This window comes from Mus caroli, unplaced genomic scaffold, assembly GCF_978045245.1.
Source record: "Mus caroli unplaced genomic scaffold, Mus_caroli_1 scaffold_12, whole genome shotgun sequence".
Taxonomy (NCBI): domain Eukaryota; kingdom Metazoa; phylum Chordata; class Mammalia; order Rodentia; family Muridae; genus Mus; species Mus caroli.
Window position 1 is genome coordinate 87,211,392 of NW_028227267.1, and position 17,646 is coordinate 87,229,037.

A 17,646-nucleotide genomic window follows, 5' to 3' on the forward strand; every position below is an offset into this window, starting at 1 on the left:
ATTAAAAAAAGAAATTACTATTTAAAAAATAATATAAAACATGCCTAACTTTTGAGCTCTTGTAGTAGCAGAGAATAGCTTATGTAGGCAGCCCAATACAGCTTTACATGAGTCTAATTTTTCTGAGTTAATTTTTAAATAAATGGTATGATCATAAAGGGATGAAATGTTTTGTTCAGTTCCTTCACCTGTTTGTTTGTGTTTTCCCTGTGTTTCTTTAAGGAATTAATGTGTATCGTCTTTAAGAAATTCTGCTGTTTACCTGCATTCTCTTGTATTTAATGGAGTTATTTATGTACTCCTTAAGGTTCTCTATTATCTTCATGAGATGGGATACTAGGTCAGAGCCTTGCTTTCCAGGTAAGTTAGGTATTCAGGGCTTGCATTGGTGGGTGTACTGGGTTCTGATTGTGCCAATTGGCATCGGCTTCTGTGGCATATGTTATTTTGCTTGATTCTCACCAGCAGGTTATCCCAGGTATTAACTGAATTTACTGTCTGAGTGGATCTTTTCCATTCTATGAACCCATGAGCCAGGCTGTGATAGACCTCTTGGGAGTCAAGGTGTCTCTGGGTGTGGGAGCACCACCTCTGCCCTAGGCCTAGTTGTGGGCAGAAAGGAAGATCCAAAAATATCTGAATTAACAAAACCATACATGAAAATGGAAACATAACAGTAAATATTCAAGGAAACTCAGAGAATCCTTAAGACATATTTTAAAAGCCTATCCTTAACAAATTGAAAAAATCTAAAAGAAATGGATAATTTTCTCCAAAGGTACGAATTACGAAAGTTCATTCATGATCTATTCCCCTAAAGAATGAGAAACCATCATTAAGAGGCTTCCAAACGTGTCCAAGTAATGACAAGTCCAGCTTGAGATCCATGCCATGAGAAGGAGGCCCTTTGATGAAGGATTATAAGAGCCAGAGAGGTCAAGAACATCAAAGAAAACTCACAGAAACAATTAACCTAAGCTTATAGGCCTCACTGAAACTGAACCAAAGAGCCTTTATTGTGGGTGTGGACGCATGGGCCTAGATGGTGCCCTGGCCCATTGCCAGGCCCCATGAACCCCACATGTTTACTGCCTTGCCCGAGCATGCGCAGTGAGGATGCATGCCTGGGCTGCCAGCCAGGCTGGACTGTTCCTCATAATCCACACCTGTCAGCCTATTGGTGACAGATCTGAGCTCAGTGCCTGGAGCGTGTGTGTGAATTCTGATTGGATGAGGTGGGGTGGAGCTAGATGAGGTCAGTCGGCTTGAGTATAGGAGGTTTTGTTGTTGCCCTTGCCTAAGTGGAGAGGAATGATGTAAGAAAAGCTGCAAGAAGGATGGAGGGGGTAGAAGCTGCTGGGGAGAAAGCTGCAGGTGAAAAAGTCCGAAGTAAAGAAGTTGCTGCGTGAACCCTCCTTGGTGTCCGTGTCCTTCTTGTCTCCACTGGAGTGGAGACTGCGACAAGGCATGAGTCTGCCCTAGGATCTCTGCATATACGTTATGATTGTGTGCCTTGTTCTTCTTAGAGAATCCCTACCAGTAGGAACAGTATCTGATTCTTTTTACTGCTTTTGGGTACTACTAGGTTTCTTTATTTATCTTCAATCGTTTTACTGCAATTTGTTATATTTGATTGGTAACCACATGATGCCTATCATTATTGTAAAGACAAATACAGACTTGAGTAGATTGGTGTGGGTGTGAAGGAGGAGCTGGGTGTGAAGGAGAGAGCTAAAGTGCATTCAGATGTGATATATTATATAACAAAATAAGATAATTTAAACAAGTCCCTGGAACGAACGAACAAACAAACAAACACACAAAAAGCCATAGTCCTGATGGTTTTCATTCAGAATTCTACTACATATATAATTTGTATACATACTAAATTTCTTAGAAAACAACAACAACAACAAAACACAGAAGGAATATTGTTCACCTCATTTTATGAGGGCACAGTAACTCTGATACAGAAACCATGTGATGAATCAACATAGAAAGAGAATTACAGATCAATTTCCTGTATGAACACAATAAAACCCTTTCAAACTTAACCCAAGAATGCATCATTGAGTTCACTCACCATGATCAGATTGACTTCATTCCTAACGTGTAAGGATGGTTCATATAGGAAAATTAGTAAATATACTCCTTATAAACTGAAAATGAAAAAGGATATGATCACCTAATTAGATGATGGAAAAGCCTTTGAAAAATTCAATGACATTTATAATAAAACTCCTGGGGAAATAAGGGATGCAAGGACATATATAAACACAATAAAAGTAATTTACAGCAACCTTATATCCCACATCAAATTAAAAGAAAAGAAACTCAAAGCAATTCTATGAAAATCAGAAAGAAGACAAGGTTATCCTCTTTTGTAGCCAGGTAATTTGGTGAGACTGTGTTGCATTTATTGAATTGTTTGCTTAGGGTTCCTGTGAGGATCCCTAAACAAGCCAGGCTAGTGCTTGGTCACTCTCTGAAAATTGCCAGTAGGAACCCATTGTTTAGGATAAGTTCTACACAGCTCATTTAATGTAGCTTTTTCCTGAAACAGCCTTCATTCTGGTCTCTGTGATGTGAGAAGTTAGTCTGTAGGCTATGGAGCAAGAAACCTAGACACCAACTCAGACATAAAAACTTAGACCTACAATCTCTCCTGTCTGTAATATCGGTTGGAGAAATAGTGGCACAGGAATTCTAGAAGTGGTCAACCAATGTTTGAACTTGAAACTCATAGCACAAGAGAAAGCCCTGCACCCGTGGCCAGGAGTCTGATACTTCATGGCCCAGAGACATAGGGTAGGCCCCAAATCATTTCTGAAAGTCCTCTATACCCTAGTCCCACCCTGCTCCCCAACCCATCCACTCCTGCATCCTAGCCCTGGCATTCCCCTATACTGGGGCATATAATCTTCGTAAGCCCAAGGGCCTCTCCTCCTATTGATGGCTGACTAGGCCATCCTCTGCTACATAGGCAACTAGAGACACAAGTTCTGGGGTGTATTAGTTAGTTCATATTGTTGTTCCTCCTATAGAGTTGCAGACCCCTTTAGCTTCTTGGGTACTTTCTCTAGCTCCTTCATTGGGGGTCCTGTCGATAGTCTTCTTGATCATATATTGATGTTTTCTCCCATGGTCAAAAGCAAGGCTACCTCCAGCAATAGATGGGAGCAGGTGCATAGAACAAGAACAGACATCATGTGAAGAGAAAGTTTAAGTTAGTGGTCTCCTGTTTGACTCTTGTGTCTTTGCGGCCTGCATTTTTCTGAAGAGGAAACAAGGAGAATGGGTCTCAGAGAGTGGGGAAGTGCCAGGTAGCTGAGAGGAACAATTGCAAAAAAACAGTTCTTGTGATGTATTGTTTGAGACAAGAATCTGGTTTCAAAACGGTGAATGAGTAAGTGAGTGTTAAATAGTTCTGCATATTTTAAAGCTATAAATGTAAACTATACTTTAATTACATGTATGTCAACATAGCCTATACATTTTCCTTTCAAATATTCTAAAAGATTCATAATTATATCTCCAGAAATTTTCTATTAGTATGTTATTAGCCGATTATAGAAGTGTGTAGTAGCACTTATCTGTGAACTCTCTCCTGTTAGACAGCTGCAAATCCTTTCTTTTTGCCACAATACAAGAATTACAAGCCGGGCGTGGTGGCGCACTCCTTTAATCCCAGCACTCGGGAGGCAGAGGCAGGCGGATTTCTGAGTTCGAGGCCAGCCTGGTCTACAAAGTGAGCTCCAGGACAGCCAGAGCTATAAAGAGAAACCCTGTCTCGAAAAACCAAAAAAAAAAAAAAAAAGAATTACAGCAGTCTGGTCCTGTCAGGAACTTGATGTAATCCTTCCTATACTGTCCCTTTGCTTGATTTTGGCTAAGTCTTAAACTAATATAATAAAATTCCCTTCTTATTAAAGAGGAAATCAATGAAAGTTTCATCTCAATATTTTTTTTGAAATTTGACTATTGATTCAAATTATAGTCAAAATAATTTATCAATTTACCTTAGCACATGCTTACTGAAAGGTATATATTTGGTATATTTATTAAGTCCTTTATCCTGTATTTAAAATGTTTGAGTCAATGTAGTAACTTTTAAAGAAAATATTTATCTTAAATCACAATTAAAATATTAGCTATAGTAAAAAAGTGTAGGGGACTCATTTCAATCTTGATAAGAATATGTAACCAGAGCTCAAGTTGCTCTTATTTCTGAAATTCTGAAAGTCTGTGGAAATAAATGAAATGGCTGTGCACCTAATTCTTTGGAAAGGAAAAAGAAACTATTTGTTTTCAGTATTGTGTTGACTTATGTTCCCCAGCTCAAATCCATGCCCTTCTGGAACTTATGGATGTGATCTTATAAAATACAACATTGACAGATGTCATCACAGTAAGATGAATTAAATTTGAGCTATGGTGAATTGTACACAGTGGCCAATGTTCTTATTTGAAAAGAACAATTTGAAAGGATGATGTGATCCAGAACACAGAGTTATGAAACCAAAAGCTAAAGAACACCAAGGAGACCTGGAATGAAAGAATCCAGGGAAGAAGAAAGCAAGCCTCTCTCTATTCTCAGAGTTTGAGAGGATATGTGCTGGCTGACACCTTGATTTCAAACTCTATCAGAGCAAAATGTAATGTTTAAAAAGCTGCAGAGTCAGATCACCTAATCAATTATACAGGGCTCACATGGACTCACAGAGACTGAAACAGCAATCTCAGGGCTTGCATGGATCTGTACCAGATCCTCTACATAAACATTGTTAACTTGGGGTTTTGTGGGACTCCTAAAAGTCAATTTGCAAAACACATGAAACTCAAGACAAAGGAAGACCAAAGTATGGATGCTTTGTTCCTTCTTAGAATGGGGAACAAAATGTCCATGTAAGAAGTTACAGAGACAAAGTTTGGAACTGAGACAGAAGAAAGGACCATCCAGAGCCTGTCCCACCTGGGGATCCATCCCGTATACAACCACCAAACCCAGACACTATTGCATATGCCAGAACGATTTTGCTGACAGGACCCTGATATAGCTATCCTTGTGAAGCTGTGTCAGTGCCTGGCAAATACAGAAGTGGATGCTCACAGTCATCTATTGGATGGAATACAGAGCCCCCAAAGAAGGACCTAGAGAAAATACCCAAGGAGCTAAAGGGGTCTGCAACCCTATAGGAGGAACAACAATATGAACTAACCAGTACACCCCTGCCCCACCAGAACTATGTCTTTAGTTGCATATGTAGCAGAGGATGGCCTAGTCGTTCATCAATGGGAGAGCCCTTGATCTTGCCAAGATCATATGCCCCAGTACAGGGGAATGCCAGGGCCAGGAAGCAGGAGTAGGTGAGTTGGGGAGCAGGGTGGGGGGAGGGTATAGAGGACTTTCAGGATAGCATTAGAAATGCAAATGAGAAAATATCTAATAAAAAATGAAATGAAAAAAATAGTTGGAAAGGCATAGCTCTGACCGTTTGCCTGCCTTGGAGACACTTTTCCTCTTATTGGATAGTCTTATTTAGCATCAATATCAAAAGACTTTTACCTTTTCTTATTGTATTTTGCCTGGCCCTGTTTGGCTGTTGTCTTTTAAAGGCCTGCTCTTTTCTGTATATGAAATGGAGGAAGGGTTGATTTATGGGAGGGGAGGTGTGAGAATGGATTTAGGAGGAGTGCTTGGGATGGATTTTAATAGAGAATAACCTATTTTCAAAAAAAAAAAATCAAAGAAATAAAGAAGTCCAAATGGGTTATTGCCCTTGCCTTAACAGTTCTGTAGTTTACTGTTTGAAAAGAAATTTCAATGTTAAGTTTTTGAAGGAAGGAACCAGAGGAACTGGCAGATCCTCATGGTATTTTGTTATGTATTACAACTAATTATTTTCATCTTTTAAAGTATTCTTGATCCCTAGAATGGAACTAACCTGATCTTACCTTTCTTTGATAATGAGACAATCTAATCTTAATTGTACTGCTAACCTTACAACTTGAGCTCTGAATGCAAGAGAATCATGATATGAGTACAACCTTTTTTTTTTTTTGTATAAGTTATTTATTTTATTTTATGTTTTGTGTGCTTTGACTGAATGTATATCTGTGGACCACATGCATGCTAATTATCCCAAGTTTATGAACAAACTTGAGTAATTTAGAAAAACCTAAAAACATGTTAAAACAGTACCTGTCACAGTGCAAACTGATGACAAAATCAACAAAAGCCAAAGAATGCATTGACTCATAGGTGATATACCTTCAGTAGAAGCATAAGGCTTTGGAGCCAGGAAGTGAAAAAATTTATATTATTATTATCAAGAATTAGCACATTTTGACTTAAAATTGGTATCTAAAACTTTTTGTAGAATTTTTATACCTTGCTAGATTTCAAAATTAGAAATAATATTTGAGAATAACAACTCTTCACTTTGATACAGGTACAGAATGAGCAATCACGATGAAATACACTATGGTTTGTCTCTAGTAAAAGCCTTCTCCCTAGAAGAAAAGACCTTAGCAGAATTTTTCACCACTTGGAGTAAGGACACTTTTTTCAATTTGTACCCTGTGGAGAACTGCTCTTATCTAAGTAGGAGAAAAATGCTGAGAAACACTTGTGAACATTACATCTCAGGGACTCTGAAGCCTGAGATTTAATCATAAGATTACAGAATACTTCCTCCCACGTGCATCTTACCAACAGAGAAACAAGTCCCAAGTATAATAATAGTGGTTTACCGGAGAAAAAGCTGCTATTCTCAGAGGTGTACTTAAGGAGGCCCAGAATCGATAGGAGAGATTAAAACGAGGACACTAGAGAAAATGTGAAGCCTCTGGCACCCACAGACACAGCAAACTAAACATCCCCAAACTCCAGCCAGATTAATAGGAAGCTTGCTACTGAAACACTGCTTTCTTCCAATTGTATTTTTCACTTCCATCAATTAATTATAAAATCATATAAAATAACACACACACACACATACAGAGAGAGACACACACACACACACACACACCACATGAAAAAAAGTGAGAGGCAGAGAAAGAGAGAGAGAGAGAGAGAGAGAGAGAGAGAGAAAGAGAGAGAGAGTCATAAAGAAGAAAATAGACCAGAAGCTAACATAGATGACACATACAAAACATAGAATATAGAATTTTTCGATAAATTAAAACCCTAACAATAAGTAATTTCATGTATGGAAATAGGTTATAGAAGCAGAAATGAAAACTTCAGAGGAAAATCAAATGAATTGTTATTACCTCCAAGGAAGAATATTTTATAAGCTTAGCAGCAGGCAGAGCCAGCAAGTAAAAGTACTAGCACTCTCTGCCAAGAGGCTGAGTGTTTGGAAACTCGATGACAAGTTGAAAGTATCCAATAAAAGCACAAACATTGAAAACGTTTAAACGGTCCCAGTTCAGATTCCTCCAAACGAATGCAGATGCTTTAACTGGGAAAAACATGGAGTGGAACTGAAAGTTAGATACTACAGAAGAAAATATTACAAGGTTGCAAGGAAGAGACAGAGAATTCTCCAAAATAAAAATAAAAAAAAATCCACAAACATAACCATAATTAATACAATGTTCATTTTAATAGCTGAATGGGGAGGTCAGATGACACAATATATATTAAATAAATAATAGCCCAAAGAATCAAAATGTGCTGGAAATTGTAGACCAAAGATTGAAATTTTAATGAGACTGAAGTAGCAGAGGTTAAAAGAAAACAATGCAATTCATTTTCCCCACCAAGATACTTAAATATATATTTTAGATTTATTTATTTTTATTTTTAAGAATATGAATGCTTTGGTTGCATATATGTGAACCATGTTCTGCTTCCCAGAACTCACAGTCAACCATGACTCCAGTTCTGAGGAATCTGACACTCTCTTCTGAACTTTGTAGGTATCATTCATATACACATACACACATCCTCAATAAATAGGAAATGGATGAAAGGAGAGTGAGACAAAGAATTCCATGTACTGGATTTACAACATAATGTTTGGTTTGGTTTGGTTTAATTTAAAGAAAATTTCAAGTTCTCCCCATACATATATCTTGCATTGTTTTGGTTCTGGACATTCATTTTACATGACTTTTTTTTCTTATTTACATCTAGCCTACAGATTAGCTAATGTATATTACATTTTTCAAAATGTTGGGTATTTAAGATATTTCTGGGTGATTCCTAAAATTCAGACCTCATTATGAAAAATTGGAAATCCAAATATTAAGAGATCGATCCATATTTTGGTGTCACAATTTTTAACAATTTGTGTGATAAACCTAAGCCATCATCCAGTTACATCTTGGAAACCTGATTCAATATTCAAACTATTTTCCTAGGTAAGACAAGTCTGAAACAATTATTTTTCACATTTACTTTTAATAACTAGATTTTCTTAATTTCATATATACTATTTTTTACTTAAATGCATGTATATGCACCACATGTTTTTTTTGTAGTATTTAGAAGACAGATCTACCGAATACTGAAATTGGAGTTATAGATGGTTATATATCACCATTTGTGTGCTTGAGAACAGACCTGGGTCCTCCCTAAGGACAAGACATGCTCCTGACAACTGCACAATCTTTGCAGCTCCCGCTTCTTGGTATTTTCTTCATATGTGCTGACTTGTTTGACCACAAATGTGGTATGCACGTTTCCTTTTAAATGAGATAGAGTTGATTTAGCAATTTTTCTGTATAATTGATACATAGAATTTTTAAAACCATGTGCATATGTGCATATATTTGGAAGTTTCTTTTCATCAAAAGTTTAGCAATTCCAGTCAAGAAGAATATAATGTTCCCCCCTTACTTTGTAGTTTACAAACTGTTTAGCTTATCAAAAAAAATTGATTAGATAAAAGTTACTGAGTATAGCTGTGGTAGCTCACCAATCTAGGAATATATTCTTTGGAGATATTTTTTTGTTTTTTTGTTTTTTGAGTTTTTTTGTTTTTGTTTTTGTTTTTGTTTTTTGTTGTTTGTTGTTTGTTTGTTTGTTTGTTTGTTTGTTTTTGTTTTTTTTTTCTTGAGACAGGGTTTCTCTGTATAGCCCTGGCTGTCCTGGAACTCACTCTGTAGACCAGGATGGCCTCAAACTCAGAAATCTGCCTGCCTCTGCTGTGATTAAAGGTGTGTGCCACCACACCCGGCTGGAAATAGTTTTATATGTGATAAATCTATTAGTTTTTACTCATCTGAAGCTACAGATAATGCTTCATTCTTTTAGTTCTTTTATAGAAGATATAATTATGATCTTGCCTAAATAGGACTTAAGATCTGGAGGTGTAGCTTAGATGTTTAAAATCCATGCTTAAAAATGTGCAAGGTATCAAGTTCAATCTCCAATCCTAGCAAAAAGGGAAAAAATCCATTCACTATCTGTATAATTATAGGAGTGGGACTAGTCAAATTATGTATCAATATCAATTTCTCTAATAAAAACACAGCATGTCCTAGATTAAGAACAAAAAAAAAAGGAGTACAGATTTGGGATGTTGGCTCAATGGAAAATATGTTCGTCAGACAAGCAAAAGGATCTAGTTCAAATATCATGATACTACTATAGCCAATTTCATCTTCCACCTGCAATCTAGGAGCTAATATGATGAAATAAGATAGGTAGATAGATAGATAGATAGATAGATAGATAGATAGATAGATAGATAGATAGAGGAAATCCCTTGGGTCTAGTGAGCTTCCTAGGACAAGGTACACAGTACAGTAACCAACAACAAAGGGACCCTTCCTTAAACTATGATAGTGAGGACTGGCACCCAAAATTATCCCTGAACTCTACACATGCATAGTGGTATGAGATACACAGACCTGCCTGCATATACACAGTACATACACAGGGGAGAGAAATTCATAGATGATGTTTCAAGAACAATAATTATTAGAAAACAATTTATAACATTTTCACAATGGATGAAACAATGATTTTATAAATTAAGAAACATATAATAGTTATACCATGATATTTACACAATTTAGACTTTACAAGAGAGGATAACGCCAAAAAGGTATATCTATTTGCCATTTATAACTATATCAAGAACACAGAGTGGTCAACAATGAATTTGTTATATAATTTAACTATAGTAACTTAACTAATTTCCATGTATAGACATTTTAAATGTCAAAATCCACACTATTTTTTCAAAATAAGTCTTCTCTATGATAGATTAATAATACATACTGTTTTCTAAGCCATGGTTTCTATGTGTAGTTCTAGCTGTCCTGGGAAACACATTTTTGTAGACCACGTTGGCTTCAAATTCAGAGATCCATCTGTCCCTTCCTCCCAAATGCTAGGCTTAAAATCATTCACAAAATAGTTTGTTAAGGATTTTTTGAATGTTTGTGAACCATCTTAAAATTCTAAAAGAAAAAAAGAAACCTTGAAAATTTTATTAAACATCACTAATGTTTTTGATATGAAGTTGTAAATTGATAATCAATAACTATTTTTAGTTTGCATTTTAGATTATCACACAGAAGAAACTAAAATCACAAAATTTGTTATGTTTTATTAAAAAAAGATAAGGAGAGAGGAAATAAGTTTGCTGGATATATAGTCAAGTGTTGGGGTAAGGGGGTGCCTCTGCAGGCCCATGCTGAGGCATCCCTTCTCCTGAGGAATTAGCCACAAGAAAGAATAGTGTAGAATAGAGTTTCTTCAGGGCATGGGGAGGGGAGTTGAGAGGGTAATAGAGAGAGAGAGAGAGAGAGAGAGAGAGAGAGAGAGAGAGAGGGAAGAAGAAGAAGAAGAAGAAGAAGAAGAAGAAGAAGAAGAAGAAGAAGAAGAAGAAGAAGAAGAAGAAGAAGAAGAAGAAGAGGAAGAGGAAGAGGAAGAGGAAGAGGAAGAGGAAGAGGAAGAGGAAGAGGAAGAGGAAGAGGAAGAGGAAGAAGAAGAAGAAGAAGAAGAAGAAGAAGAAGAAGAAGAAGAAGAAGAAGAAGAAGAAGAAGAAGAAGAAGAAGAAGAGACCAGTCATGAGTACATGGAGAGCGAGGATGGATGGAGAATAGGGAGTGAGGAGGGAAGGGGCTAGAGGACAGACCAGGAACAAGAAGGCAAAAGCAAGAGCTAGAGGTGTGTGGGGGGGGGGGCAAGCAGCCCCTTTTATAGTGAGTTAGGAACACCTGGCTGTTGCCAGGTAACTGTGTGGCAGAGCCTAGACAAAATGCTAACATTCCCCATTTGGTTTTATAAAAAAAGAAAATTAATAGAATATTAAATACATATATATAGTGCATTTTATTAGGTATTTTCTTCATTTACATTTCCAATGCTATCCTAAAAGTCCCCCATACCCTTCCCCCCCACTCCTCTACCCACCCCCTCCCACTTCTTGACCCTGGCATTCCCGTGTACTGAGGCATATAAAGTGTGCAAGACCAATGGGCCTCTCTTTCCACTGATGGCTGACTAGGTCAACTTCTGATACATATGCAGCTAGAGACATGAGTGTGGAAAGCCGTGCAGCGAGCAATCCCTGTGGAGAGCCGTGCGCGTGCCGCAAGCAATCACCATTATAAGATGGGGCTGGCCTCTGCTGTGACAAACTAGTAAACAAGCCTTGTGCGCAAGTGCGAGAGTGAACTCACTCCTAGTCACTGCCCATTCTCGGGGTGTAATAGTGGTGTGATGGGCGAGCAACGAATCAAGAGCTGTCACACCACATCAGGTGCTGAAACGTCATGGCTGAGCACTATATAAGGGACTCCATTTTCTGGGGTCGGGATCTTCCTGAGAAGTAAGCAATAAAGCTTTGCCGTAGAAGATTCCGGTTGTCCTGAGTGTGTTCTTGCCGGCGGGGACAAAAGCTCGGGATACATGAGATCCGGGGTGTACTGGTTAGTTCATATTGTTGTTCCACCTATAGTATTGCAGACCCCTTTAGCTCCTTGGGTACTTTCTCTAGCTCCTCCATTTGGGGCCCTGTGATCCATCCAATAACTGACTGTGAGCATCCACTTCTGTGTTTGCTAGGCCCCAGCATAGCCTCCTCACAAAAGACAGCTCTATCTAGGTCCTTTCAGCAAAATCTTGCTAACCAGTACAAAAATGTTTTAAATTTAATTTCATAATTGTAGCACTCAGAACAGAGACAAGGTGATTAGCTCAAGTTCAAGCTACCTAGGATCTATAATGTTCACAATAGTCTCTCTCTCTCTCTCTCTCTCTCTCTCTCTCCCTCTCATCTATCTGTCTATCTCTTCTAAAATCTAACCTGCTCATTTTTAGATTATAATTGTGTTTGCTTTCAGGACTGACCACTTGGTATTGGATAACCAATTGCTGTATTCTTCCCTAAAGAAGATCATTCTCTCATTCTCAACATTGTTTAGTTACTTTTAATATGTACTGTAGCATTGAGTCACCCAGACTTTCCTCCACCCATGTGTTCTCATCTACAGCTTTCCTTGTTCAGCTCACACTTACATAGCTTTGTTGGTGAGACTTTATGGGCATAGCTTCACATATTACTTGGAGACATGGTTTTATTCCAAACTTTTTAGTCCTCTAGCTCTTATAATCTTTCTGACCCTTCTTCAGCAAAAGCCCCTAAACCTTAAGTGTTGTAGCTTTAGAAATATATCTTTGGGACTGCTTTTTTTTTGATAGCTATTGGTTCTCTATAATAATCTCTGACTGTTGCAAAACTATGTTTTCTTTATGGTAGATGGAGGCTATGCTTATCTGTGAATATATGATCAAGTATTTGGAATGCCATTAGGGATTATACTGTTTGATAAATTGTCAGTTACATGTTTCCATCCTAGTTCTATGATCACTAGCCGTAGGTGGTTAGTTGGCTAGGTTTTTTGTACAAGGCATGATTTACTTTTTATATAATAGGTCTTCATTCTAATCAGAAGGCTGTTGGTTAGTTACCTAAGGTATTTTACCAGTACAATACACATAGGCTTATCATATCAGGATATTTGGGGTGTTTTTGTTTTTGTTTTATTTTGTTTTTTGAGACAGGGTTTCTGTACAGCCTTGGCTGTCCTGGAACTCACTTTGTAGACCAGGCTGGCCTCATACTCAGAAATCTGCCTGCTTCTGCCTCCCAAGTTCTGGGATTAAAGGCATGCACCACCACCACCCGGCGGATATTTGTTTTTATGCTGTATTGGGATTACAGCTGGGTAGGATTGTTTCCTTCGTTTTGAACTTTGTATCTCACCTTCTGGTACCATGTAGTCTAGTTCTCAAGGTAGAAACACTCAGGTCAGATTTAGATCAGAGGCTTCTAAGTCCTGTGTCAAAGATGAATATGCCTGCAGCAATACGAACTTACTTTGAGCTTACTATGAGTGCATCCAAATATAATATATTCATTTGTAAGTTGCTAATGCCCGAGTTTTACTCTTTTAATAATTTTTTATTTTAAGTTTAGAATACAAGGGGAATGTGGTTAGAAAATAAAATAAAATAGTTTAAAAAAGAATAAAATTATATAATTCCCTTCTTGTCCATTCCCCAAGCTATCATATATATCGCTTTCAAAATTTTAGTTTCTTTATCTATATTTGTAGTCACACACCAGCATACACACACACACACACACACACACATACACATGCACACACTTACCTAAATAGCCCTTTATTTATCAGTTGTGCTCTTTTAACCTACAAAAAATTGAAGATTGGAGTCTAGATTATTAAGCTTATTAATCTTAAATATGAGTATTCAATGTTGTAGTCATTTAATGAGTTAGAAACTAGGGCAAATAATACATTAGAAAATACTCCTATATGTTTTAACAGAAAACAGATTATTATACTTAATGAAAAAAATGTGTCATGATAAGTGGGCTAGAGAGATGGTTCAGTAGTTTAGAGCAGTTGGTGTTCTGCAGAGAATATGACTTCACTTAACAGTACCCATGTATGGGAATTTCAGCTCCAGGATAATTTTACACTTATGGCCACTGTGGATCCTCTGCATATATGTAGATACATATAAGCAGACAGACACACATACACATGATAAAAAATTAAATAAAGCTCCAAATTACAAAACCCCTAATGTTAAAAATGTAATATGCTCATACAATAAGATTGTTATTAATTTAGTTTAGAATCAGCCATAGTAGACACTCCATACAATATGACCACCTTCTTTATAATAATACGGTATAAAAGTCTGTGCTAAGAACTTCATGTGGAAAATATCACAAAGTACTACTGATAATATAGATTTATTACATAGACCTAAAGAGAGGAGAAAGGAAAATAAGAGCCTACAAAAAATTCACATGGAAGACAGTCTCTTCTCCCATTTGCTTTAAATCAATAAATATCTATTTTTTTAAATTATCTGACTTGTGATATCATTAACCATTGGAATTCAATGGAGAACTGGTTCAAGGAGAGCTTTAGATAAGTTATCTGTGGTTTAATAAGTATCTTTTGTAAAATGACACAGAATCACAATATTTTCACAGAGATTTCCTCATACACTTGTATAATTTAAATAATTTCTAGATGTTCTATAATTCTATTAGTCACAGTGAATGTATTAGGTGTGAGCCATAAAATAGTGTTATGTAGATTGTCAAATTGTCATACAATAAAGAATAATTTTAAAGAAAAATCTCTGAATATTCAGTCTAAATCATGTAACACATACACACAAACACTTGCACATACACACACATACACACACACACACACACGCACACACACAGGTACATACACTCACTCACACACACACACACACACACACACACACACATACACACACTTCATTTCTCTTTCATTCTAAAAGATAAAAATTTAAAGATCAGAGACATGTGTGACCATGTAAATACCAGTTTCCAAACTAATTTAATCAGCCTGTAGATAAGCAATGAGGAAAAATTATCCTTCCACAAGAATGTCTAAAATAAAAAATAAAAAAATGGTACTTACAATCAAACATGTTGGGGAAAATGTGAAAAAAAAAAGTAGGATACTCATCTTTGGATGTTAGGAATCAAGAATGCAGCTGATCCTCGTGGGGGAATAATTATTTGCATTCCAAGTTAAGTACATTTTTATGTCCAAGTGATCTCATTCTTGGGCTTATATCATAAAAAAGTTAAAAAATATGTCTGCACCAATTCAGTCTAGTAAAATTCTAATAATAAATATAAAATAATATTTTTCTTTTATAGGTTAACAACTTCCTAAACTATAGTGTCTATGCATACAGACCTAGTTAACAATAATGAAACTTACTAATGAACTAGAAGGTATTTATACTGCAGGCAAAGCTAATGCTAAAAAATACCTGACATGTGCTGTTGAAGACTGCTAGGGAAGGCTAGCCATCGTATTCAGTGGTGTAGCCACTCATGAGTTATCCATGTTCTTTGTACCATGTCAATGTGTAAGCATCCCTCAGGAAACTCACTGGGATGGAAAATGATAGCACAACTAATCCTTGAGGAGGTTTGTATGAAAATAACTCCTTAAGGCTCATATGCTTGAATAGCTGATCTCCAGTCAGTCAGACTGTTGGAGAAAGGTTAGGACGTGTGCCTGTTTTTAAGGACGTGTGTGATTAACAGACCTCTGGTCATTACATGCTCTCTTCTTCCTAATTGTGGATGGAGATGTGTGTTCTCTGATGTTTCTACTCCCATGCCACTATAACTTTGCTTCACTGGCATGGACTCTGGCTATTTGAATAAGAATAGCCTCCATAAACTGAAATAAATGGGGCCTTGTTGAAGTTAGTGTTTCCTTATAGGAGAAAATGTGACCTTAGAGAGGAATACCTGAGGTTTCAAAAGCCCCAACAAGAGGGACCTATCTCCTTTTCTCTTTCTCTCTCCCTTCCCCTTCCCCTCTCTATTTGTCTCAGTTTTTAGATTATAATGATGTTCTCAGCTATTTCTTTAGTGCATGGGCATTGCTATGCCATGTTCTCTGCCATAATGGGAATGGACTAAACATCTGAACCGTCAGCCATCCAATTAAATACTTTCCTTTATAAGTGTTGTATTGATCATGGTGTGTCAGCAGCCACAAAAACAGTAACTATGACATTCTAACTTACTGAAATGGTAAGCGAACTAAGTGGTTTTGCTGTTGTTGTTTCATTTTTTGTTTGTTTGTTTGTTTGTTTGTTTGTTTTGTTTTGTTTTTAATAAGTTTTATTGGTGTTTTATCACAGAAATTAAAAGGTAACTAAGACATGAAGCTAAGAAAAAAATATCAGTGTAAGGTGGGGGTAATTTATGCAGATAACTATGGGAGTATTGGATTGTGTCTCCATAATGGAGAAAGGAAGACTACGTCTGGAATGCACAAGATCCTTTACAGCTTCTTTTAGTGTAATAATGTCCTGTGGCGATTTCAATGAGAAACTACCACCTTCTAATCCAGGAAGGCTAATAAAAGTTCCTCACACTTCAGCAATGACAGAATAGGCCATTCCTTCAAGAAGAGCACAAACACGTGCTGAGGTACATGCTGAAGATGGAAGAAACAGAATGGGTGGTAGAGAAAGGTTGTTATAAATTTCAGCTAAGGCCACAAGAGATGTTGCAGAATGGAGGATTGTAATTAATATGAGGGTTTTTTTATTTACTTTTGTTATAATTCCTCTGAATGTGGTTTGTGCATATTCCACACATATATTAAACTAATGTTTGTATTTTTCCTCTATCTTTATTATTTAAAATAACACAGAAAAAGTTCATATAAGTGGATATTTATGACATTTAACTTACAGGGAACTAAAAGACTAAACATTTCTCAAGAAATATTGCTACTATTCTAAATATATGACGTTTGTAGCATTGTATATGATAAGTGAAATTATACCATAATTAATATTTTCATTTGGGATCCAAGCATGCCATCAGGATGTGTGCTTGTGTGTCAGACTGATAAATGTTGGGCTTAATGGCAAGTGTTAGTTGTCAATTTGACTACAAATGGAATATACTAAAACCCAACCAGGTGGACACAGTTGTGAAGGGTTTCCTTGAGTGGATCATTTAAGGTTGGAAGAGAATCCTTAAGCAATACATGCAAAATAGCCTGGTAGAAGGAAGTCTTGGGTGGACAGAGGGTAATAATAGAGGGAGATTGAAAACTATGACTAGAACATGCTGTATACATATATGAAATTGTAGAAGATCAAATTTATCTTGAAGAAATATTTCACAAGTACAACCAAACATATGATAAACAGACATATGCTTTGCATTAGTTTGGGTAAGATAGATATTATTAATGAGTATTACCATGTAAAAAAATACGATTTTTGCTTCATTAAAAAAAAAAAACTTAGCAGAGGATTGCCTTATCTGGCATCAGTTGGAGGAGAGGCCTTTGGTTCCTATGGCGGTTCTATGACCCAGGTTAGAGGAAAGCTAGGGCACTGAAGCAGGAGTTGGTGGGTGGTGGCCGAATGCCCTCATAGAATCAGGGGGAGGGGAGAGGGAATAGGATAGGGGCGTTTTGTAAGGGAAATAAGGAAAAGGGGTAACTTTTGAAATGTAAATAAATAAAATAATGATTAGAGAAGAAAAAGAAAACATCCAATGGTAGTCAACACCAGTAGAGCAGGAGAGCCCAGAGGAACTGGGGACCAAGATT